Source organism: Numida meleagris, chromosome 2 (assembly GCF_002078875.1).
Source record: "Numida meleagris isolate 19003 breed g44 Domestic line chromosome 2, NumMel1.0, whole genome shotgun sequence".
Lineage (NCBI taxonomy): Eukaryota > Metazoa > Chordata > Aves > Galliformes > Numididae > Numida > Numida meleagris.
In genome coordinates this window covers 144223279-144250087 of record NC_034410.1, presented here as the reverse complement: position 1 = coordinate 144250087, position 26809 = coordinate 144223279, and the positions used below count along the sequence as shown (strand labels likewise).

General features: G+C 44.0%; 1 long non-coding RNA gene across 1 annotated transcript in view; it reads right to left on the bottom strand.

Annotated features, from left to right (window-relative positions):
* LOC110394424 overlaps positions 933-26809 on the bottom strand; it is a 41663-nt gene continuing 15786 nt past the window's right edge. Inside the window, exons 2-5 of the long non-coding RNA XR_002435614.1 lie at positions 21346-21450; positions 16605-16692; positions 10268-12182; positions 933-3884 (exon numbers count right to left, since the gene is read on the bottom strand). This is a non-coding gene — a long non-coding RNA (uncharacterized LOC110394424). The remainder of the gene's footprint in view (positions 3885-10267; positions 12183-16604; positions 16693-21345; positions 21451-26809) is intronic.

Genomic DNA, 26809 nt, shown 5'->3' with positions numbered 1-26809 from the left:
ACTGGGATTGTTCAGTCTGTAGAAGAGGCTCAGGGGAGACCTTACAGATCTTCACAACTCCCTGAAAGGAGGTTGTGGTGAGGTGAGGTTTGGCCTCTTCTCCCACATAACTAAACTAGGTAGGACTAGAAGGAACGACCTCAAGTTGCACCAGGGGAGGTTCAGGTTGAATATTAGAAAAAAATTTCTTCTCCAAAATAGTGGCCATATGCTGGAACTGGCTGCCTAGGGAGGTGGTTGAATCACCGTCCCTGGAGGTGTTCAAGAACCCTGTTGATGTGGTACAGAGAGACATGGTTTGGTGGGGAAATATAGGTGGTAGGTGGAGGGTTGGACTGAATGATCTTGGAGGTCTTTTCCAACTTTAGTGATTCTGTAATTCTGTGATATGACTGCAAACTCCCTGGCTCTTGGCTGCTGAGTCTTAAGTAGATCCAGGACTCTTATGGCTTGAAGATGTCAGGAATGGGCCATGGCTGTATGTTGCAGAGCCACAGACACTGGGATGACATGGAACTATCTCAACACAGAGTCCTCCAGATTTCCTGCCTTTCCAGGCTTGGGTGGATAACAACAGTGTTGTTGACCAAACCTTCCAACACCGTGGTTCTGGGACACAGAAGTGAGGCAAGCAGATGTGAATTTTGGTCTGTATTTTAATCACATAATCTGAATGCTCTTGGGAAGCATTCTTTGCTTTATTCAGTGCAAGCCAAATGGGTAATAATGCCGTGTGCTTACAGGTAGCAATCTGATGTGGTTGCTTATTGGACTGATACTGGATTAGGGAAGAGACTACAAAGAGCTGAATAGCTGTTTCAAGTCTGTTCTCTATGGCTGAACAGTAGAAAAGGTTGGGTGTCTTGTCTGCTGCACCGATTACTCATTGGATTCATCAGATTTGCATTCCCTATTTTCCTGAACTAAGCTAACACTTATAGGCCAAGGGTCTCACTTGACAGTGCTTAAATCTCCTTCGCCTAGGTGGCACTAAACTGTAAACTCATGCAGTTTTATGAATTTGAGGACCTTGGATTTTTTGGATTACAAAGATAGCATGTCCATGTCATTGCCAAAATAAGTGTCATTAAGTCATATTGCTAGTTAGCACAATGTTCTTCATCACCTTGTTCTCTCTTAAGTGGTGAAATAGTAACTGACAAGGTGATTTTACACGTTTTTACCTTTTTTGTGTCTGTGTGTGGCAATATTGATTTCTATGTGATCTGTATGAAAGACTTTCAATCTGGACTCAGAGCTTGGAGGGTTCGTATCTTTTTTTATTTGAATTTTGGGGGTACCTATCTTGCTGCAAGGCAACCGGTTGATTTTCTCATATCTAACAGTGGAAGAAAGATTGCTGAGAAACTCAGAAGTCCCTTTTGTGAGTGAATATGCAGATTACCTCAGCAGGTGGCTGGCACGGTCACTTTTCCACAAGACAACTTCATCCTCAAGTGAGGGTGGTAGAGCAGTTGCAAGTAAGCTATGCTGATGCCTTTAATTAAGCAAAACTTAGGCCTGCCTCAGCCTGTAGGCTAGCTGGTGTTTCAGATGAGAAATGAGGAATGGTGATTTCTTTCAAAGAGTTCAAGATCTGAAACATGAGCTTGGTGGGCTACATCCCATTGGGTGTCCACTTGCCCACCTGGAAATACATAAAGATACCAGGACATACTCAACAGAGAACTAGGTGCCCAGTCTGTGGATCACACAGTCGCTGCTGAAGGCCAAGCTGTGTCTCCAAGGTATGTGTGCTGAGTAAATCAAGCATGTCTGGAATAGCTGGACTCTGTCATTGGACCTACTAATGCAAAATAACTTATGTCCATACTGTTAATATCTCCCTTTGGCCATTGGGAACTCTGTCAAGCCTGTGCACTTTTTGGAAATGTGCTTGGAAGGGTATGGAGTTGCTGAGTCAAGAGGGCTTGGACTAGATGATCTCCAGAGTTCCTTTGCAACCCTTATGATTCTGCAATTCTGCAACTTTTAACACCTGAACAACCCATTCTCCACCCAGGCAACTCCTAGCACTGTTTAATTTATTAGGAAAGATGTAGCCAAAGAACTGTTGTCCAGATCCTTTGTAGGAGACGAGCTGATGTCCTCTCAGACCAACAGTGCAGTGATGGAATGATGGTTGGAGGAGGATGCTGAGGAGCTCACTGAGAATTGTTCTTCCTCTGGTTTACTTCCAGCAATTCACATGTGGCCGCTCTTCACTGGAAAGAAGAGATGATTTGTCCACTCCTGGATGGAGGTGATGCTAAGGCTGTACGCCATTCCCCAGGGATGTCAGTCCTTCTCATCTGCTATTCGAAACACACAGTATTCAGATTTGGAGAAAGCCGTCAGCTGTGCATGGATCTTCTTGTGCCTAATCTAGTCCTCCAGCAGGCACTGGCTTTCTTCTGCAAGATTTTTCCTATTTTCTACCCAAGAAAAAGGGGTTCTAACATATCCTTCCCTATCCCAGGAAAGGATGCTTTACCATCCTTGTTCACACCACAGAACTCACTTTTTTCCGAAATAAGGAGGGAACATCTGAGCTACAGCTCTTGCTAAATCCCAGTCTATGCCAGGAGACTGTGCTGTGTGCCCCAGTCCAGAACTATTCAGGACACGCCCTAAGAATTTACCAGGGTGGATAGTCAAATTCCAGAGCTAAAGTCTGCTCCTAGACACTGCTTATTTAGATAATGTATGTGGATCTAGAGCTTACTAGAGAGAGGATGCTGAGTCTTCCCTCTACAACAGATGGTGGAGGTTGGCCTCTTCTCCCAGGTAACTAGTGACAGAATGAGAGGTAATGGCCTCAAGTTGTGCCAGGGTACGTTCAGGTTGGATATTAGGAAGCATTTCTTCTCAAAAAGTGTGGTGAGGTATTGAAACAGGCTGCCCAGGGAGATGATGGAGTCACCATTCCTGGAGGTGTTTAAGAAACATGTAGATGGTTTAGTGGGCATGGTGGGGGTGGGTCAGCAGTTGGACTACATGGTCTTAGTGGTGTTTTCCAACCTTAATGATTCTATGATGCAATGATAGTATGATGGTCATTCACTGCTGCTGCCCTTCACCCCCTGCTCTGGGTCCTATTGTTTGAACAAAGTTTCCCACCCCACTCCTGGAAATTAGGTGGTCAGTACTCTCAGGGTCAGGAAGGCTGAGATGTCTGGGAAGTAAAACAGTGAGGATCACAGTCTGCTTCAAAACAGTACAGCCCAAGACCCTGCAGATCCTACAGAAGAAACTCACTGGTCTGACTGAGGTGGGGAGGGGAACAACATGGTTTGCACGACACCTGTCAGTAGGACATAGCCTGAGTCAGAGCGTGCTCATTGAGTGGGACAAAAATACAGGACAGAGACAACTTGTGGTGTGCCAGAATCTGGGATTAAGGCCCCTCCTGTGGCATCCTCCAGCCACGGGATCTCTAGCAGGAGATGAAAGGATAGCCAGGATTTCCTGCCCTCCTGCCTCAGAGCTGGAAGTAGCTGTGTTTCCAGCCCAAGGGTTGAAAGTGAAAGAGAAGGAGATGTTCTGACATGTCACCTGTGGCTGCTATTTGATCTGTGCACTGTTTTTCAAATGCAGCATGAAGCAGCATCTTCAGGACTTTCTCCAGGACACCAGTACAGGGGGCTAACCCAGATAATTTTCAGCTCACCGAAGCCTTCTGGTTACCTGATGCCAGCTGAACACAAGCAGCATAAGGAGTGTTTGCCCACTGACCATACTGTTGAATCCATCTCCATGCATGAAGGGCAGCAGCTTGGCTTTTGTTCCGTGCAGATTTGTGTTCACCTGGGGGACTAATCTCAAGTTCAGTGTGTTCACTTCTTTTTCCTTGCTCTTGCACTCCCTCTGCCGTTCCAAATGATCTATTAAAATAGAGAAATGCTGGAGCCAGAGCTAAGCAAAGCATATGATGCTTTTGTATAACAGAAAATGAAGCAGTTCATACAAACTGGAACTTACCTGAAAACCTCCAAGGCTGTAGAGCACACAACCTGACCCTAATCCATCTCGTGTCTAAGATTGCACTGTGGTCTTGGGCTGGCACAGCTAGAGCTGTATCAGGCTGCAGACACACCTGCACATCTACCTTTGTTATCACTGTAGCTAAGTCATTCTGGGTACTGAGGGAAGTTCAGATGAACCTTTGGAAGCAAGCATCAGCGTATAGAAAGTAAAGCTGTCAACTTCCTTTCACTAGTGCACTCATACACCAAATCAGTAGCATGCAGAGTTGGGAAAACAGAGCTCCTGCAGATAAAGGCAAAAAAACTTTTGGCTATGCCTAGTAGTCCTACATTTGCAGGTCAGGACAATAATTCACCATCCCTGAATGTGTTTAAAAACCATTTGGATGTGGTGCTCGGGGACATGATTTAGCAGTGGGTTGTTAGAGCAGTATGGTTAGGTTGCGGTTGGACTTGATGATCTTGAAGGTCCTTTCCAACCTGAGCAATTCTATAATTCTGTGATAAGATCCATTTCCCACCACTAATGGATGCACCATCAGGGCTAGCATCTTTCCTATTCAGCTTGCCCCTTGAGGAGCTTCACCATATGAGGACACTTCACATGGCATCAACCTCCAGTCACTTCTGCCATGGTGATCCCAGACTGAGGTGGAGTGGTTCCCAGTGGCCAGATAGGGTAAGATATGATGACCAGGCTAGGAAGGGCAGGAGGCAGCCCTCCACTCCTCCTTCCCTGCTTTTGCAGCCTAAAGCTGCTGTCCCCTGTTTCTTTATCCTCTCCCCATCTTGCAGCGACTGCTCAGGTCATAGTGGCTCTCAGCAGCCCAATATAGCTGGTAGAAGACAAGGCAAGAAGGGGACAGATGGGTTTCACCGTCCTACACACTTTCAAAACCATGGTCAAGACAGTGACATGTGTCTTTTATCCACACCCCACTGCGGATGCCTTGTTGTCCTTTAGAGCGGACTTCTTGGCTCTACCATTGTGTTGGGCACAGACCCCATGAAAACAGGCCCAAAATATAAAGCCTCGTGGTTCAGCTTTGGAGGCAAGTTCTTTGGGCCAGAAGAAACATAACCCATACAGGCCCAGTTAACCTTTCCCCAAACCACTTCGCCTTTCAAAGCTAAAAAGATGAGAACTAGTGGGGCTGCTGGGAAGCAAGGGAGAGCAGAGAATTGCTCTGTGTGTCTTTCTGAAGGTCCCGAAAGGAAAAGGTCTCTGACAAAGAGTTTATTTTCATTAAAAATGACAGGTCCAGCTCAACCAGTCAAATAAACAAAGCAAGTCTGTAGGACAGCAAGTGCAAAAGGTCCTGGGTTATTTATAAAGGGCTTTTAAGTGTATTAGGCCTAACACCAAGATAAATCAACCCTGCTAGGATTCCAGAGGCATATCATATGTGGCTCTAGCTGTTGTCAGCTTTGAGCTGGAATATATTTAGCGACCTGATATCTTCTAAATCCTCCCTGCTTTTTCCCTAGGGAATCCCCTTTGTAAATTAATACATTGAGACCAAACACAAGTTCCTATACTCAATCCCATATTGACCAGCTCAAATCCTTCAGAAGCATTCAAATCCTTGCCATGGCATTCAACAGACATTGCTGCCCAGTGCCTTACAGAATGGCAAAGGATCCTTTTTGAGATCAGGTTTGCTCAGTCCAACGTGCAATAACAGATTTTTTCAGTGACAAGCTATTTAATTTGGAGGGTCTTTGACTTCTGATACTGTGCACTCAATTTCACATGAATCTGTGGAATAACTTTGCAGCTGGCCATAAGGAAGATGAGGGTGTTTGGGATCTTGTGGGACTGGTTCACATGACCGACTGAAGACCCCTGTCACGATTTTAGGCCAGTTAGGCTCATAACTCAATCAAATATAACATGAGTGATTTGTGAAAAGGAGAGTAGGAATTGGCTCTGTTGCCTTTGGTCTCTGGGTTGCAGGGCTCTGGGAAACAAAGCAAGCCAGAAAGCCAGAGGAGAAAGGGAGCTGAAAGAAAAACTCTGACAACATGCAGGCTCCTTCAGTTTGAGAGCTGAACTCAAAGGTCATAGAGCACCTGGAAGAAAATGAAAGGTCTCGTCCAACTGGGACACAGAAATAACATATTAGCTGGCAACCAGCTTTGTGTGTTCAGACCCTGGCCTCCCCTCCATATCTTTAATGTATCCCAAAGTATCTCAAAATGTACAAGACGTTTAGGTAATTGGATTATTCTCTGTGTGTCCCAGAAACTTGGGTACAGCTTGAGTGACACTTATCCCATAGAGTGCCTTGCATTTTATGACTTCAGATAGTCTCATTTCAAGTATTGGCTTTAATTCATAGAATCATAGAAACAGTAAGGTTGGAAAAGACTACTACGATGATGTAGTCCAACCATCAACCCATCAGTTCTTCCCACTCTTGCTTGGAAGGGATGCCACACCAGGGAAGGGGACTCCTAGGGTAGAGGGGGTAGAGGAACCATGTCCCATAGCAGTGTTCAGATGGATGCCCAACTTTGAGACACTGGTTTCCCTATCAAATATCATCTGTTTGTGCACCTCTGCTGGAACAATCTGGACAGTTGGATTTGTTTTTCCAGAAAGGATGCAGGTTAGGGCTTTTGTCTTTATGGTGAGCTCTGACTACATGTCACTGACTGGGAAAGCAATGAGGTTTTTTCATCATTGCAAGGCCAGTATCAGAAAAGGTTTAAGAAAAGGAATGGAGAATCATATAATCACCGAATCATTAGGGTTGGAAAAAACGACTAAGATCCAACCTTCAACGCATTACCACCATGACCCACTAAACCATGTCCCTCAGTCCCACATTTACCCTTTTCTCAAAAACCTCAAGGGAGAAAGGGAAATACTTGATTTGGGAAACACAAGTGGAATCCTTCAGGTTTACTTTTTGATGCCAAATGCCTCAAATGCTTTCAGTTTATTGAAATTAACTCCAGTTTAGTAACACCCAGTAACTGCTTAATTGGCTTGAACTAATTGACAACATACAACCCAGGAGATACCAGCTCATGACTCCCTGCCTTTCAGACATGTCTGTGGGAATTGTCTGTAGGAACAATTGCTCAACAGGAAGGGCAAGCTTTGCAAAATCAAGTTTTACTATGAGAAGAAGCTGTGGTTTTGTTCAAGTAATTCTATTTTTTGTGTGTGTTTGTTTGTTTGATTTGCTTTTTATTCCCTGAAAACTCAAATGAAGTATCCTGGTTTGGGTTTGTTTAGTGCCAGACATCTGCTTTTAACTTAGTGCCATGACACACGGAGTGGTCGCCTGTAAACACAGCTAAGACAGCTCCCTCCTTTAGCGAGACAAGAAGCAGATGAAAGCATTGAGGAAATTGAGGAAAATTAAAATTTGTCCATTAAGTCTTAGAAAGGGACTTCTGTTGCCTTTTCCCATCGTATGTAAGAAATGACCCTTTTCCAGAGTGGCACTCAGCATACCTAGCAGCCATCTTCAAGACAACTGCTACCCAAATTTTACTAACCCCATAGATTCAAACATTCATAAAAGACAAGGGTCTGGCCTCCATTACCAATCACTTTCCCTGCACTTAGCATCTTGGAATTTGATGTTCTGAGTGTTTTTGAAGAGGAAATCAAGTTGGAATATGCTGAGGACTGGAGTTATGTATCCTTGAGTCATTCAGATCGGCACTGCTGGGCTAGAAGAATCAATACCAGCATTGCTCTGATCAGCTGTAAAATCGAAGGCAAGTGCGTCATTCGGGAGCTGCTCAGAGTCGGTTAATTCATGGAAACTTACAGCAGGTGGCGGTGCCAGCCCGTCTCCAGCTTCATTTCTTAAGGAACTGCAGAGGCAAGCTCTGTAGCGTTCCTGCATTGTTTTTTTGTTTTGTTTTGTTTTTTTGTTTTGTTTTGGTTTTTTTGTGCTAGTTTCTGATGCCTGAGCCGTGCAAATGTCCCAGTGTGATGGTCCACACTGAGGTGGATCTTCTTGAGCACTATATGCTTGATTTTCCTAATATCCTGGGAGAACTGAGAGAAGAGGGAAGAAGAGGAGATGAGAAGGGAGGGGAGGACCTTTGATTTGTCTGGAAGAAGGAACATTTTATAGATGAAAAGCACAGTTGGATATAAGGGCTCAGAACAGTGTGGCCTTGGAAGATGCCAGGAGCAAGATCAGGGCTCAGGAGCCAACAAAATACTGTCCTGCCCTTTAGCCTGGTAGATCACAAAATCATAGAATCATTTGAGTTGGAAGGGACCCTTAAAGGTCATTTAGTCTAACTCCCTTGCAATGAACAGGGACACCTACAACTACATCAGGCTGCTCAGAGCCCTGTCCAGCATGATCTTGAATGTCTCCATGGATGGGGCATCTACCACCTCTCTGGGCAGCCTGTTCCACTGCTTCACTACCTTCACTGTAAAAAAAGTTTTCTCTTATACCCAATCTAAATATTCCTCACATTAATGGAAAATTGATAAAATCAGATTGCACAGGCCCCTGGTCTCTGTTTTTTGCCCCCCACATGCTGTGGTACCAATCTTCTAGTGATGTAAAACTAATGTTGTTGTCTTTGAGTCTTTTGGAGCTCCTACGAGCCCATCTCTGGGAATGGAGCCGCAGCCACCACGATCTGCCTGCCATGAACATTTCCATTACCCTGATGTACATCCCCAGTGCTCCCAGAACCTGTCAGGGAGCTGCTTAGTAAACAGCAGTTGAATTTACAGAGCTTGTTCCTGAACAGGAAGTGCTGGCAGGTTGACAAGCTGTATCTTGTACATTGCAGCTTACTTCTGGCCACGTGAAATCAATAGCCATGCAACCCAAAGAGCTTGTCCTGATGCAGTGGGTGGAAGGGAGAGTTCACCCCATGAGCCCTGTCCATGCATTGGCTTAGATCGATGGAATGGGCTGTGGAGTACATGTAGGAACACCTCCTAGACATACATAGGCAGCGTGATGAGCAAAGCTGGGCACAAAACAGGTTTGTTGAGATGATAGCTGAGAAATTATAACTTTCTCTGTACATACCTCTGAAGTGCTGCCCTGAAAAGCAGCAACCAGCAAGATGGGGCTGGCCCATTTATCACACTGGAGATACATAGGTTGCATTCTATATGTAATATGGAGGCCATGTCCCTGGAGACATTCAAAACCAAGGTTGGACAGGACTCTGAGCAACCTGATGTAGGTGTAGGTGTCCCTGTTCATCGCAGGGGAGTTGGACTGGATGACCTTTGAAGGATCCCTTCCAACTCAAATGATTCAATGATTCTATGATTTACGCTGAAATACTCAACTTCCCAGCCTGATCCTTCACTGCCCAGCATTTTGAGGTTATTATTTCTGCCTCAGCAACACTGGGAATGTGATTTATCTGGTCAGAGAGGAGCCTGGCCTTCCTTCTACCCAAGATGAAGGATGGCTCTGGGTGGAGGTGGCTGGGTTGAAGAAACCAATCTGGCCCTGCTGGGACATGTCTACTGGCACTTCCCACAACAGTAATAACCACCTGCTCTTGTAGCCTGGTGGGTTAAAAGCTCTGCTTGTAGCTAGCAGACATTTTAATCCCTCATTTGCCCCTGCAAGCAACAGCCTGATCCCAGGAGAATTCTGCATCAGAAAGAAAATATGTGCTAACACTAACATGTGCAAAGGTTTAAACCAGGCTGTCAAACAAACCCCGATCACTCATTGTTTAGCAGTTATGGAATCAAGCTACATAAATCGGTGACAGAGCACACTCGGAATTCATCCACCTTTCTCTTCCAGAAAACCTCAAGGAATTTAGAAGTGATGTGCTTAATGACTCTGCTGATCCCTCCAGCCAGTCTGGCTGTTTGCAGGAGGTGCTAATCCTTGGAATGAGCACCGTCTGACTCGGGGAAGAGATGAGGAAAGGACCACAGAGGGCTAGATGCAGGTGGCTTGGAGGTCATGCCTACTCCTGTGTTGAGTAATGAAATGGTTTCTTTGTTCTCAGAAGTGTTGAATAAATTCTGACTGAAAAGAAAAGATGAAAAACAAAAGAAGCTGTGTTTTTCATGGAAAATCAGAAAGAGTGGAGCAGATACAATTTGATGGTTGATGGCTGGGCTAGATGATCTTAGTGGGCTTTTCCAACCTTAATTATTGATCCTATGATTCTCGTTGCTTGGACAGTTTGTAGACAAGTCACTTACATCTCTCTGACGGTCTACATCTCTCTTTTGTTTTCATACAACACAACCACACAACTTTCAACCACAACATTTACCCCCACTATTGCAGAAGTATACCTACCCTGCTCAAAGGCTGTGCTGTGCAGGTTACTCAGAGCCTTGTCTGGTCAAACGTTGAAGATCCTAAGCCTGGAGATTCTGCAGGCTGTCTGGAAATCTATCTCAGAGCTCAGCCACTCTCAGAGGAAATGTTTCCAGCATTTCTAGTTGGAAAATCTATTGATGATATTTGGGCATGTTGCCTCTTGCACCTTTGAGAAGAGTTTGGCTCCATCTTTTTCTAAGTCCTTTTTAGGCAGGGGAAGTGAGTGGTTAAATCCTCCTTTCATCACATCTTTGAAGCCATCCCAGCTCCCTCAGCAGCTCCACATGCAGGCTCCAGCCTCACAAACATCTTGTTGGCCTCTGCACCAGTTTACTGGTGCCATCTGTTCTGGAAGATCCCAAAACTTGATACAGTACTCCAGCATCAGCCTCTCAAGCTCAGAATAGAGGTGAATAATCAGTTGCCTTGACCTGCTGGCTACATCCTTGCTAATAGAGTCCAGTATGTGGTTAGTACAAGGATGCATTGCTGGGTCATATCTGTGTTGAATTGCTGCATTTTGCAAAAGCCAGTGTTTACTGAAGCAGAGATTTGTACTTCCCTCTCCTATGGGATTTCCATATTCTTCATACTCAAATACAGTTGCATACAAACTCCCTTCCTCTCCAATTTTGACCACAAATTCACTGTGGGACCTCAGAAACTTTTCTCAACTAAAGTTTCATTGAAATTGTTATATTCCAGTGGAAAGGCTCAGTTTTCAATAAATCAGCATCTATTGATGGAAAAAAAAATAGTCATCAGAAAGCATTTCAGTCAGTTCTAGACAAATGTACTAATATTCACCTCAACAGAGACATGGAAGATTTTCCTTCTTTTTGGGAAAGGATCTGAGTTTTCATTTTGTACCCAGAAAACATATTTCTGATGCAGAAACATGGCATGAAAGCTTTGTGTTTGGTGATTTTATTATGTTTGTCTTTATTTGATTCAGAGAGTTAGAATTGGCCTTCCTTAGCTTTGATGAAAAACATCTTCTGGAGTCAAAAGCGTTTTTATTGCAGTCTCTAAATTCTTCAGAGCAATGAAAAGAGTTTGAATCCTTACTGAAGACTTCCTTCCTCCAAGTGTTGTTTATTCATTGGATAAAGATAGGCTAAAACAAACAGAAGTAACTGGTATAGACTTAAAAATTTCAGTGGTTAAAACACAATTTTCCCATCTGTGTTCCACATAACTTCCTTCCTTCTTAAGATACTGTTTCTCAATCTCTCCAGTTCAGCCTAAACAGCCTCAGATGGCAGACAAAGCCAGTCTTTGTCTTGAATAAATTTTTCAGAGTTTTGGAAATAAAATATTCTGACATGTGTGAACAGTTACTCGGATCACCCCCAACGCATAGATCTGCTGTTCATCATGGTCTTGGTCAGAACTCCTGTCAACAGTTGTATCTTGTCCAACGGTGTTCCTGCATCAAACCTTTGTGCTCCAAATTCCTATGAAAGGTTGTCATTCCATGCTTTCCTCAATAGCTCACATGCAGAATCAAAGAATCATTAGGATTGGAAAGACACTGAGATCATCTAGTCCAACCATCAACCCATCAAGAAGAAACATCCCTCTTTGGAAAAGGCTTGATGGTTAGGAGTAGACCAAAGCTGACATCTCATATTGCCTTCAGAGTTGTCCATAGTTCTTTCCTAAGGAGTACAGTCATGAAGCTCAGAGATGTGAAGTCCTTTTGGGCATGAGTTTATGGCAAAATATTGATTTCCTCTTGTTATATGGCAGAAACACCTGCTATTTAGTCCAAAGTGGTCAGAAAGCTAAAAGGAACGAGTTCATCTTAAGGCCACTTGAGCAATTACTGGCAAAAACACCTTTTTTGTTGAAGCTTCTTATGTGTTTAGTCCTTGGAAAAACAGATTGTCTGAGAAAAACACAAAAAACATGTGAGAATCATTTGACTTTTGAAAGACAATAAATGAGAAAACAACATGCATTTCATCTGGCACACATCCACATTCAGATCCCAATGCAATGTGTGCTTTACACTGCAGAAACACTGCCGTTTCAGAGGTGAAGATCTCTAAATTTGAGATCAGCCAGAGCAAAGCATAGCATGCATGGAAAAAAAAAGAAATTATTTCTGACTGCTGATCATGCTAGAACCCAATCTGTACTCAGCAGAAAGTAAGGAAAAGGGGTTGATTCCAATAAAAGAAAATATTTTTTCATCTACGCGATGTATGCAATAAACCTGTGGGACTTGTCACAGGGTGTCATGGAGGCCAACATTATGAATGGGTTCACAAAGAATTTCTTCAAAACCCTGGAGAATTTCAATAGGACAACTTAGCACAGCAATCTGGCTTCAAGCATGTTGCTGTAAGCATCTGTGTTTCACTCAGGCAGTCTCCAAACATCTGCTCCACTGGAAAAAGCAGCAGATGCACCAAGATGCACTGACAGAGTTTTTTATTGCCCAGTGTGGCAAGGAAAGTCTGGGGGTTAATGAGATAATCTCTTATTTCACAGGACATGGAGGGCAGATTTTCGGCTGCTGTAAATCAGTCTAGCTTCCTATGTTTCCATGAGGCCCTGGAGATTTACCCTTGCCAATGACCTGGCCCTGTTTGTCTTTTCTAGACACAATAGGACAATAGTTTCCAGCATGCCCTCAAGAGCTCCCCTTGCATTGCAAAGGGTCGTGGCAAAGCTCTTCAGACTTGCTGAAAGTGCACAGAGGAGTTTCCCCGTTTCTCTTTGTCCTTTTTAATAATAGAATCATTAAGGCTGGAAAAGACCACTAAGATCATCTAGTCCAGCCATCAACCCATCACCACCATGCCTGCTAACCACGTCCCTCAGTGTAACATCTACCCTTTTCCTGAACACCTCCATGGACAGTGACTCCACCACCTCACCGGGCAGCCTGTTACAATGCCTCACCGCTCTTTCTGAGAATAACTTTTTCCTAGTATCCAGACTGACTCTCATAGGACCTTCTCTGCAGTACTGTGTCGACATGGGCAATGCAGATGTCCTGATGGATATGTTCAGACACTTCAACAGCAGCCAGACATGGGGGTCAGTCAAGGAGTAAGCCAATGGACGCCCCTCCAGTGCTGAGCTATTCCTACTGCTCTCTTCTCCCCCATTCTTGAGTCTTTTCCTCTCCCTTTAGAACTGATTTCAGCAGCAAAACAGCTAGCCTGGGAGCTTTTCAGTACAGCATGGACTTTATTTAGCATAAACAATGCTCATTTCTTGGAATTCATCAGATATTTGACCTTTGAATATCTGGGGAAAGGTATACAATATATCAACTAAACTGTGATAGTGCAAGCCAACCGAAAACAAATGCAAAACCATTCTCTCTCCAGCAGAAAAAAAAAAAATCACACATACTCAGCACAATAGGGGCAGCTATTTGGCAGCCCATAGCCCTTCCCATGAGACCACTCTATCTGTTCCTAAAGGAACTGCCACCATCACATTACATTTTAAAGTTCCTTTCCCTGTAGGTCGCTAAATAAACTGTTCTAATACCCATCAGATGGACTGATCCCAGCTGCTCAGAAGATGGATGGCTGTATCACAGATCAGTATCAGATCCTGACGTAACACTGAAGAGCTTTTCCTCCCCCAGTTCCTGCCCCTTACGATATCCTATTTCACAAGAGTAATTGTTAGCAATCCCCAGCAAACAGCTCAGAGGCTGGAAATGACATCTAGAGATGAGATCTGCTCCTGCTCCGAAGGATTTACACCAGCTGGCTGAGTCACAGAAGGTAAATAGAGAGAAATGTTGCCTCCAAATGATACCGATGAGGCTGGGAAGTTTTGTGGTTCCTGGGGTGGTGGCAGCCCATAGAGAACAGGTGATCTTAGCCTTTTCTCTGCTGGGTTGATTACTGTGGATCCCCTGCAGAACTGGGATGAGAGGCATGGGATTTATTGTGCCCTGAAACCAAAATATCACGTCTCTGCTAAAGGCTGTGCTTTCCTCTGAGCAGTAGCAGGGCAGTGTGAAGAGGATGCGATGAAGATGTTCTCTGCAGCTCTAGGTGTCAAGGCTTTGTTTTTCCTTGTGATAATGCAATTTACCTGTGTTCCAAGGTAAAACTGACCACCTGGCCCTTGTCATGTGTTAAAAGCAAAAAGTCAATGAACCTTAGCTGGAAGTGTTAACTTCCCAGCAAGATTCATGTTAGACTTCCTCCTTCAGTTAATCAGCTGCAGCCTATCCATCAGCCTCACAGGGGTCTGCCAGGGGGTCTCTTCTACAGAGGACAGCCTGAGGTCTGGCTCTGTCAATCTGCTGTCCCCCGCCAGAACCAGCACTTACCTAGTAAAGCGAGTACAAATAGGGATGAACTGCAGTAAAACCTCTACAAAATATTCCTACTTCAGTCAGAAGAGCTGTATTTCCCACTGATAAAATGCACTGTATTCTCCTTCCATGGTTTTGTTCTGCCATGGGAACCATTTTCTGCATTCACAAGACCTTGTAGCATGGAGATCCACATTGAGCCGTACACTCGTTGAGTAAGCAGGTGCAGCCAGGACCACTTCAAACATGAAACTCTACGTACTATTTCCATAAGCACAAACCTCCCAGCCCTTGATTTGGAAATTGTGTTGGTGTTAACGTATTTTCTGTGCTGCCAAAAGCCACCAAGCAAGTGTGCATGGAGTGGCTCATTCATGCACTCAGAAATGTCCTGCAGCAGCAGGTTACAATTCCTCATTCTGAGCAGTATCTTCTTTCTTTATCTAATGTCCTCTGTGTTTCTACGATACTTTGCCAGCATCTAATGTGGATACTGTAAGCTGGGAAACATGGTGAATGCTCTGGTAAAGCTGAAGAGAGTGCACAGCAAGAGACTTGTGGTAATGACCACATCTAGGATGAAGGCTGATGCACACTCTGCACTCATCATATTTATTTTGGCCTACATGTTGATATCCAGGATGGTTTTCTGGCTGTCTCATCTGCCCAGAGGTCATGTTGCACATTGCTTGGGTACCTGAGCATGGCTGAGCCAGAGAGACTATTGGCACTGCAGGGCAGTACTGCTAGTGGATGCTCTAAAGCACTGCAACTACATGAGATATAGCAGTAAATTGAACATGGTCCACTCTCTTTTGAATTTCAGCTTTCCTTCTCTCCAGACAAGTCCAACCCAGGAGTTGTTATGGATCTTAAGGATCCTTATGGGTCCCTTCCAACTCGGGATATTCTATGATTCTATGAATCTCACCCCACTTGGCCACACACACCAGCCTACAGAGCCCAAACACAGATAGCAATGGCACAGACACTATAAAAACTATTCCTCCTTTGCCTTGTCCCCAGTGCAAACCCTGAAGTCCGTTGTTTTGTCCCAGAAGCTTTCACTCCCATTTTGATACCTCTGACAGAACCTAATTTCCAACGTGTCCTCTTGAGTCCTCATCAGTCTATAGAAGTGGAGTGCACTGGGTCAACCCAGTGGGGATTTCTCTGCCTTAACATTCTCTTCATGACCTGCTTTTGCCAGCTCTGAGGTTGCACAAGAAAGTGGCAGAGTCACCATCCCTGGTAGGCGGGGATGGTTTAGTGGGCATGGTGGTGATGGGTTGACAGTTGGACTAGATGATCTTAGTGGCCTTTTCCAATCTTAATGATTCTACAGTTCTATCTCCTGAGTCCTGCTGCAGCCCAGACCATCTTTCCAAAAGCAAATCCCTGCAGCAGCCCCTCTTCTGCAACACCAAAGAGGAAAAGCCCTCCCTTGCAGACATAGCCAGGATTTTGCCAGATCTGCTGACGACCCTGGGAGGCTCCAAGAATGTCTCCTCACCCTCCTGCACTTCAGCAACCCTCAGGATCCAGCTTCTGTCCCACATCAGCCACCGGCGTGGGCGTAAGCTCCCCTGAGGGAAATGAATACAAGGTGCTGAGGGATATTATTGCACTGACAGCTGGATTTACACTTTCTCTGTCTGGACCAGACGTCACTTTTCACAGCTTATTGCTCTGCTTTGTGTCCAGCACTGCTTCCCCCTCCCTCTTCTCCCTTTATGTATAGATATTTTATTGCAAACACTCTGGCTTTTTACGACCGGATTTTTCACGCTCTGGCCCACTTCCCCCATCCATTCTGTTGTCACTTTTACCGTTAGCTGCTCCTGGATAAAAATAACAAGAAGGGCCAGTTTTTGTGAGATGGTCTCCATGCTTATGGGAACCTACAGCAAACAGGGGGAAAATTATATTGAACAACCAGGCTATCTGTCAGGAGGAGCTCCTAATAATAATAATAATACATTGGGTGAAGAGACTAGTGTGCTGTAACTTACTTACTATTTAATTGAAATGCTGTTCTGCTCTTCTTTAAGGTCCTCTTCTAGGCAGAGAGCAATTGGGTGTTCATGACAAGGTCCATCCCAATCTGAAATGGGAGCAAGTTGCTGTTGTAATTCCCCATCCAAATAATCCCTAGACACTCAAACCACATAATGCTGGTTTTCATCCATCACTGAATAACTATAAAGGCACTCTCATTTGCAGATGTTCATGAAACCAACAGGACATCAGCGAAGAAGATCTGATTAAGATGAGAGGTAATGGCCTCAAGTTGTGGCAGGGTAGGTTCAGGTTGGATATTAGGAAATATTTCTTCTCAGAAAGAGTGGTGAGGATGCCCAGGGCAGTGATGGAGTCACTGTTCCTGGAGATTTTCAGGAAATGTGTAGATGTGGCACTTAGGGACATGGTTTAGTAGACATGGTTATGACGGGTCAACTATTGAACTAGATGATTTTAAAGGTCTCTTCCAACATTAATGATTCTATGATTCTATGATCCTGCTCTTATCCTGAGCCCATCAGTCATTGCCTCTATGCCAGCACTCTTGGCTGTGCATCACACTGAAATGTCGTCTCTTATACAGGTAAACTATTGGCACACCTCTTGACATGACTTTGGCCAGGGATGGCTAGAACCCTCCTAAATGACTCCACAGCACAAAAATTAGGTGTTATTACCATGCTTTTCCCACCAGGCAACTTGCATGCAGACACCTCATTTTGGATGTAAGGAGAGCTTACTAGTACTGATGTGCCAAGATCATTACTGTTAAGCTCAAGGTAGCAAGGAATTAATTGACACTGGTGGATTTACTGTCATAGGTGGCCAGTGTCAATGAGCTGTTATTGCAGCTGGTCCCCTTCTGGCTTGAGCATTACTCATATTGTACGGTCTTGTAGGACTGTTCCTTATGGGACAAGAAGTCAGTTTTACAGCCAAGAACCTTGTTAATGTTCTTGTTTACTTACAAAAAAGCCACCATAACTTATCCTTCACAGCAGTTCCCACCTGCAGATCTGCTCTCTGCTGGCCTCTCTCCAAGAAAGTCCCATCTCCCTGCTTGCCCTCCTTGCTCAAAGCTGCTCTCCTCATTTCTCTTTCAGTAGATTGCCATTTTCTGATAAAAAGGAAGACAGCTCTGTAAAAAATGTCCTGAATATTGCTGCTTCAGTAACAGCATGAGCAAAATCCATTTCACTTCACTGCAGGCACCCAACAGTTAGACACTAAATCTGAGTCCATCCTTTAAGCTCCTTCTCTTGATCGTATCTAAACAGATTATCTCATGCATATTGTAGCTGAGACTTTTAAGATGTTAGGTATTTCTGAAAAAAAAAATCCAATGAGTATGGAAAATTCTCTTTTAAACCTATGAATATTGGCCAGATAACATGGGCTATGGTAAATTCAGGTTTTTTGGCACAGAATTCAGTTTCTTGCACAGAAGGAAAGACTTGATTTAGATTCTATAATTTTTTCTTGAAAGCAATGCTTAGAAATAATTGTTCAGCATTTTTTCACAAGCATGGAAAGGAAGGTTCTGTAGCAGCTCATGAACACCTGGATGATGCGGATGATGCAGCGGTTCAGCTCCAGGGATACGACTTTCATTTGTATTTCACACTAATCAAAGATACTAAAGTTGCATGCTTTTTTCCTGGGAAGTGGAATATTTCTAAACATGGTGCACACCCAGTGGAGTTGGCATTTTGTCAGCTCCACAGCCAGTAGCAGCAAAGCAGACATTGATCCCAGCTGCAGCGCATTGCCTCAGGCAGCACCCAAGTTCCCTTGCTCCTGGGGTTAATCACTGTGTGATCTCACCAATGGCTTGAAAATGGCCTGAGTTCCTGGACCATAATCCTGGCCAGGTTTCACTGAAGTTTAACTTGCGTACTCAACTAAACTACTTTAAGCCCACATTTATTTCAAAGAATGTCACGTTTGCTGAAATAGTACTTTCCCATGGCCTTTTTAATTTAGAAAAAAAAGGACAATAATCTGAATAATTCCAGTTGCAACAGTAGGCCTTTCATATGCTTATCCTTGATTTTACATGGACAACTATGCAACCTTCCTACCCAAGCTAAGGTCAAGTGCGCATTATATATCCTGATATCTAATGAAAGTATCTCGTGACTCAGATAGCCTGGAAACAGGAGATAAAAACACAGATTTAAAATATCTTCAGCCCAGTTGTTTCAACTTCATCTTTCAACTTCAAGGTTCAAAGAACATCAGCAGTTCATGGGTAAACAAAATGAAGCATTACTGACATTGGGAATTCACTTTAGGTTTAAGTATATATAAATCCAAGCATGCTGAGGTAAAGAAACGTGAAGGTAGGATAACCAAAAATATTTACTCTGCTCTGTAGGAAGTCCACGCAAAACCCATTTCATTATGAGAAGTGCTCTAGTTCTGTTTTCCGTTTTTCAGCCATCAACTAGATGGAACTGCCCAAGGCCACATTAGATACGTTTGCTTTTCTCCTTCATGATGTGCTTCGGACAAAATTAACAAACAAATGTCAAGAGCTTTTAAAAAAGTGTCTTTGCAATTGTACATGGAGGCAGTGGAATTTTCTTGCAATAACAATCTTATGGCTGGAGTTGTTTAAATGTACACAAGGCACTTGAGAGTGAAGCAAAGAGACAGTCCCTTTCTGCTCCTGCCGGGGCATGTGGACAGGATGACCTAACAAATCTTTCCCATCTGCCACCCCATGGTTCTCTGAGAAATCGAATCCCAGGAGACCCAGGGCCTGATCCTGAGAGGTGAACCCAGCGGACTAGACTTCACCCTACTTGGTCTTACTATAAATAAGTTTGTGTCAGGGCCAATTCCTGGCATTTGCCTCTTTCTCAGTCCTTTCGGTCAGCCCCTCTTGGCATTTAACAATGTGATTTTTCCAGTGAAATATGGATTGCTTTCACTTCCACATTTTTCCCAGCTGCCTGACTCCGAAATGTGAGCTGACTTGGTTAAATCTGAGGTGCCAACACTAGAGAGATAGGCAAAGATTAAAAAATAAATAAATTCCACCTCTAATTATTCAAATATCTGCAAAGGAAAAATGAATCTGCCTCTGCCATGTCTACCCTCCTACTGAGTTTATATTAAGGATGCCAACAGATGAAGTTTCTGGCAAGAAACCTGGGGTAAAGAGGACACATTGAGCAAATTCTTAGAAATATTTCATGAGGGTTAATTTTAATTGCCCACCTCATCTTCTGAATGGCATTAATCTCATCAAAGATCAAAGACATTGCTGTGTAATCTGTGCATCCTACAAAAAGTTAACCAGACATGAAACTGTTGCTAACAGAAATATTTACTACAACCAGATGAAAAATCATATCCAATAATTTCTACAATCAAAAAAACCTCCATGCCATAGGGGAGAAATTGAAAACAGAAGAGGAGACTAGAATCCTGAAATGTGTAACTGAATTGCATTCTCAGCCTTCCTTTCAGTTTTTTCATACGTGCCTTCCAGTCTGGGGAAAGTATTTGGCAATATTTTAGAGCTAGTAACAATTGTTTGTGGGAAACTATTCATTTGAATGGAATCAGCCATTTTCTGTCAAACTTGGGGTTTAGACAAGAACTTTCAATTTTTCACGTAATGATTTTTAGCCAGAAAAAATACCCTGGAACAGACGCTTCAGTCAATCTAATGGAAGCTAGCAATTAAGTCCAAAGAGAGTTGCTGAGAATTTCAAAATTATTTGCATTCAGATTTCAAACATGGACAAAACTGGAACTTAATTATGGTACAAATGTATGATGTTTACAGAAAGTGGCCTTTCTTCACATGCACATCTAGGGGCAGGTGTGCCCTGTGTGCTAGCACTGCTAATAAGATCAGCAGCAGTGCTGATGCTAACCTGCAGCTACAAGAATCGACCATTCCCAGGCTTACACCTCAGTGCCCTGGATTCCTTCATGCTCCACTGGCTTAGGTGTCAACCACGAAAAAGTCCTTCTGAACAAAACAGACAGCATCTGAGAAAGAGAAGAACTTCAAAACGTAACATAGTTTGTATGCATACGTGAATATCATAATTTCTCCAGAAAAAAAGAAAAATGTGGACATGCCTTTTTCCTGACTATATGTAGGTTTGAATCCTGACCAGGGCTCCCTTCATCTCTTCCATATGAACTGTTTCTGATGTAGCAATGACACCTTTTCTAGTCATCCACTGCCCATGAGTCAATAAGGAATACCCTCATTGAGACCAGTCAGTCCAGAAGTTCAGATCAGCTCCTTGTTACCCCAGCACAAGATATAAAGTTGTAAGGATGGGTGAGATTCTCCTTCTGGTCTATCCACTAGTTTTCCATTTGCTGAGTTCTGTCAACTTTCCACAGGGCCACTGTCCATAGCGGAGGGGACAGATGGACACAGCAAACAGCTGCATGGAAGGGCCAGTGAACTATGTGTGAATCACAAAATCGTAGAATCATACAATGATTCTTGATTCCAAGATGTCCAAATTGAATGAAGAAGAGGCAGACCTGATGTTCTGGCAGATTATAAAGACCTGGAGACATTTCTGGTTCTCCGTAACCTACTCAGCATGGATTGATTGGTGTCCATCTTGAACAGCCCACATTATACAATCAAAGAGAAGACAACTAAGATGTCCTCCATGTCCTGCTGTGCCTATATACAGTATCCTTCACCCAAGAACTGTATCTGGAAGACTGAGTTCTTGATGAAAAATATTACCTCATCCACAGTCAGTTCTCTCAGTACTTCACGGCTGATCCATGCCCTGGGCTTCCAACCAGCCTGAATGGGTTTTGAGAGTTGGCAATTCATTACAGAGATAATCTGTGGAAAAGAAAAAAAAAAAAAGAGAGATAATCAGCAATATTGAAAAGCTTATTTGTGGAAAAGACTGAAACCTCAGTGGGGAATGAAAACAGCATGGTCTTCGTGGGATTTTCCTCCTAGTGACTTGGCAAGTAGGCACAGCAACAGGTCACTGGGCATTGAGCTCAGGGATGACTGGAGCAGGCTGCAGAAAGATTGCACCAGCATAGACATCTAAGTAGGCTATCACAGGGAACCTACAGTGCTACCCAGCACTCCCTAGCTAAGATGTAGTGGACCTAATGTTCACAATGGCAATGACACAAGTCATGTCTTCAGACCAGTCCATGCAATGTCATGTCCTTCCCAAAGGGACCAATTCCAAGAGGGAGAAACTAATATCCTCTTAACTAAGCCCTGAGAAAAGCAGATGACTGTGAACAGGCAGAAGGAGTAGAAGGAATTAGGGCTACTTGTGCTTTCTGGATTCATTCTTCTGCACCCATTTATCTTGCCATGAGTGGAGACTATGCCTCTTCAAAGAAAACCATGCTCCTACCTCAGCCAGTGGCAAAATGCCCAGCAATTTCAGTGACGGCAGAATGAAGCCTTGTGAGAAAAGAACAAAGAAGAAGGGGAGCAAATTCACAGTTGCCATAAATGTGCTTGCATGCTGGCTTTGTATCTGCAGAGGCTTTGCATGAGCTCACCTCGTCCCCATTGCCACAAGCTGTCAGCCGCATGCGGGTGGTCAGGGCAGCGTTCGGTGCATGCTGAGTGTATATCAACAAGCCTCTGAGCATCAGAGCTCTGCTTTGCTCACAGGGGAGGTCCCCTGTGCTGAGATCTCCCATGTTAGGTAGTGCTCAGGAGACGCACACAGACTGTGCCAACCCAATGCCAGAACGAGGAGACAGATGAGGGAATTCAGGCACGGGGCTGGGAGCTTCCCAGCATTGCTGCGCAGCAGCATCTTTCAAGGTTTGCTCATTCTCTATTGATTTCAGAGCCCATGCACGCTGGTCCCTTGTAAGACAGCATTACAACATGCTGCTGACGTCATGCAGAGAAAAGTGACAGTGCTAGAGGTGTGGGATTTGGTTCAGCACACCACTTTGCTATGATTCCCAGTTGCCCAGTTAAGAGAACAGAGCCCAGGCTACAAGGTAGCCTTCCAGGAAAGGACACAGGAGTCTCCAACTCTGGACAGTTCACTTGATGAAACATCCTGAATTGTACTTATCACTGGTGAGGCTGCATCTTGCATACTGTTCTTAGTTTTGGGCCACTCACTACAAGAAAGACATTGAAACCCTGGAGTGTGTCCTAAGAGGGGTAATGAAGCTGTGAAAGGTCTGGAGCACAAGTCTTACAAGGAGCAGCTGAGGGAACTGGGATTGTTTAGTCTCGAGAAGAGGAGGCTCAGAGGAGACCTTATTGCTCTCTACAACTCTCTGAAAAGACACTGCAGTGAGGTGGGGGTAGGCCTCTTCTCCCAGGTGATAGGACTAGAGGTAGTGGCCTTCAGTTGTGCTTGGGGATGTTCAGGTTGGAAGTTAGGAAAAATTTCTTCTCAGAAAGAGTGGTAATGCATTGGAACAAACTACCCAGGGAGGTGGTGGAGTCACCATCCCTGGAGGTGTTCAAGAAAGGTTTAGATGTGGCACTGAGAGACATGGTTTAGTGGGCATGGTGGGGATGGATCAACAATTGAACTAGATGATCTTAAAGGTCTTTTCCAACCTTAATCATTCTATGATTCCACAAAAATCCTGATCTGCTGAGCAGTCTCCACACTAATCAGCAGAGAAGTGTGGTAAGAACCAAGCAGACATCCACTGACTCTACTTTGGAAGGAGTTATCAGCCCAGCTTGGCCTGCTGGCATGTTAGCACCACATGGTACTCCAAGGTATGGGAGGGTATGGTCTCTAAATCTCAGCTGACGCATAACGATAATTATTCTTCATTTTTCTTGCTCATCAGCTAAGTACATATTTAGCCCAGTGGCACTGAAATGGTTTCCCATCCCATGTAGCTGCAAAACCTGGAAATCATACAAAATAAAATAGCACAAAGTAGTCTCCAATAGACAGATATAACTGTTTTCTTGGTGACATCTGAATCTTTTTTCTTTATTTTTCCCCAATATCTTGACAGCCTTTGGGGGGAAAGAGGAAGAAATATTTTTTAACTAGGAAGAGCAAGACAGGTGCAACATGAGCTCTCGTCTTGCTAAGCTGTAGCTGTCAGGAGAAGTAGTAGGGTATTGGATTCTCTGGCATTCATCTCCAGCTCTCTTGTATAAATAAAAGTTTGAACCGTCAGGCAAAGGCTTTGTGTCCTAGGGAACTTGCCATTTTTCTAGAGTGCTCTTCACAGGGAAGGAATGCAGCTCCAGAGGCGGACAATTTGCTTTAAGCCATGCTTCTAACTGATGTGACTGTGGATAAACAAAGTAATTCTGGAGCCAGTAGTGAAAAAAGGGCAAATTCTTCTTTGAACAGTTGCACCACTAACTCATCTGCTCTGAAGGCTCCTGCCCAGCTCCTGTCCAGCTTACCAGTGGGCTCTCTGGAAAGTGGAAGAGACCCTGAGAATGCCACAGAGACCTAACTCATCACCGACATTGTCACAAGAGTTCCACCCCATTCTTCTCTTGGGCAGAAAACTCCCAAGACAGTTGTACTTTAGGCCAGCTCTCACCTTGCAGAGTGACAAAATAAATCTGTATGGTGTGGCTTTGGACCAGAAGTGGAAGCTGAGGATAGGAACATTATATTGAATAATGAACAAATGTTGTGTTTTCTTATGGATTTGTCTGAGAGGAATGAAAAGGGATTAAATAGTTTGTATTCCATCACCATCCTCCTGATTCAACGGCCTAAGATACAGTACAGACTGAGATTTCTAGATTAAAACATACAAAGTTAGTTGCTCCCATGTAAGTTTAACATCTCAGTGTATTAACAACTCAGTGTATAAATTTGATATCAGTACAACCCCTTCACCAATAAGCGTTCAGACATGTTCTTTGTACATATGTCTTCTTGGCATTTGCGAGCCATTTCTTAATTCTTGCAGTGGCTTTACTTGCACTCGTGGAACCTCCATTCATACCCTGATCATCATGTTTGTTATAGGCTTCTTGGTCCTAGAAGGCTACAGTTGAATGTTAGCCCCACGTCTATGATCAAAAAGAATGATATCAAGAGAGGAGTGAGTGGCCAGGCTGCCTAGCTATGTCTGAGACCATGGTCAGCATATCCTCACTGCTATTGTAACTACATTTGATGTATATGTCTCCACAGTGACAGTTCCTTTGACGTGGAGAATGAGATGATAACAAAAGATAACCACATCCATTTTTTCCCACTCAAATAAAGCTTTCCTTGACTCCATCCAAAATGCTTTTGTTCCCCAGCTCCAGTGCAGCAAGCTATGTGTACACCAGTGCGTCTGGACACATCAGACATCCCATGGGACTAGCAGGAGAACAAGCTGGGTGAGTCAGCATCCTGCCTCCACAAGTGGACGCCCAAGTAAGAACATAGGCTTAGGAAAAATATATAACAATATTTCCTTAAAACACTTCCCAGCATTCAACAGTTCGTGGGCTGGGAATTTCCCAGGTAAGAAGAGGGATTTCTGCATGTAGTCTTCAGTGAAATTTTCTTCCAGCTTTTTCCAGTTCGTTTAAGAGCCTTCAGGTCCAGAACCTCCTTCAGCAAGGATCTCCAGAGTTTTATGATGATATGTGAGCGACCTCCTCTTTTTGCTTGTTTTCCTCTTGTCCTTTGCTATCTTCTTCTGATGTCCTCTAGTTCTTACATGGTAGAGTTTGTGAAGATTCATCCCCATTCTCCTCTGTACTACTTGTGTGTAATATTGTCATATTCCCCCTCATTCTTTGCTTTTCCAGCTTAAGTCCTAAAGTTTGGCAGCACTGACACTTCCTGCCCCATCCCTGGAGATGTTGAAGGCCAGGCTGGATGGGGCCCTGGGCAGCCTGATCTGGTGGGTAGCAACCCTGCCCACAGCAGGGAGGTTGGAACTAGATAATCTTTAAGGTCTCTTCCAACTCAAGCCGTTCCGTGATTCTATGATTCTTCCCAGAGCAGGTCACCAGAGGGAGCTGATGGTCCAAGCCCTTCCAGCACCTCATGTCTCTGTGCGTGTTTCAGCTTCTAACAGTCTAAATATGAAACAATGCCCATTGTTTCTCCCAGCTGCGTGTCTGCAAGTTTCAAGGGAATACAATCAAATACCCAATTAAGGCAATGCACTCAAAAAGAAGAATAGTAGTACTTAGGAGAATGCTTTATTTTGAACAAAGGCAAATTTCAGGGCTTGTCATAAAAATAAGAGAATGAGGCAGGCAAGACCAAAAATCCTGATTCAGAGTGACCCTTTGATCACTGCATGTTTTGGGGATTTATGGATTAACCTGAAAAACCAAAGAATGAAACTGTGGACAGGGATGCAGTAGGGTTGGACATGTGGATGTAATGGGGTTGGGAACAAGGATGCAGTGGGGTTTTGGAAGGGAATGCCATGGGTTTAGGGAGGAAGATGTGATGGGTTTGGGGAAGGGGATGCAGTGGAGTTGAGGACAAGGATGTGATGGAATTGGGAACAAAGATGCAATGGGTTTGGGGAGGGAGATATCATGGAGTTGGAAATGGGGATGTCATGGGGTTGAGGAAGGGAATGCAATGGGATTGGGGATGGGGATACAATGGATTTGTGGAGGAGGATGTAATAACGTCGTGGATGGGGATGCAGACGGTTTGGGTAAGGGGATTCAATGGGATTGGGGAAGGGAATGCAATAGAGTTGGAGATGGAGATGCCATGGGGTTAGGCACAAGGATGCAATGGGATTGGGGATGGGATGCAATGATGTTGAGAACAAGGATGGAATGTCTTGCCTTGAATATCAGATACTGTGAGGACCTGCAGGAAGACAGCTTATCTGAAACTGGTGTCAACTTGACCAGTTGACAACTGGTTTTAAGCCTTGGAGAGGTCATCTGAGCTGGGAGTATTCCTTGCTGTGGTAGTTACAGAAAGCTCCAGCTGACGTGACCTAGACTTTACAAAATTTTAGCCTTGCTAAAGGCTAAAATTCAGCTAAGAGGAAAAAATTAATCTAAAATTGCCTGAAAAAGCTCACTTTCCAATGCATTCCCCAGATTCTAGGGCATGTTTTCCCTATCATTTTTTCTTCACTGCGAGCAAACTTTGTCTTAGGATGGATGTCACCTGTGGTACTGTGTCCATATTTGGAGCCCTCAGTACAGGAGAGACACAGACCTGTTGGAGCACATCCAGAGAAAGGCCACAAAAGAGGGCAGGTTTGGATTGGATAGAAGGAAA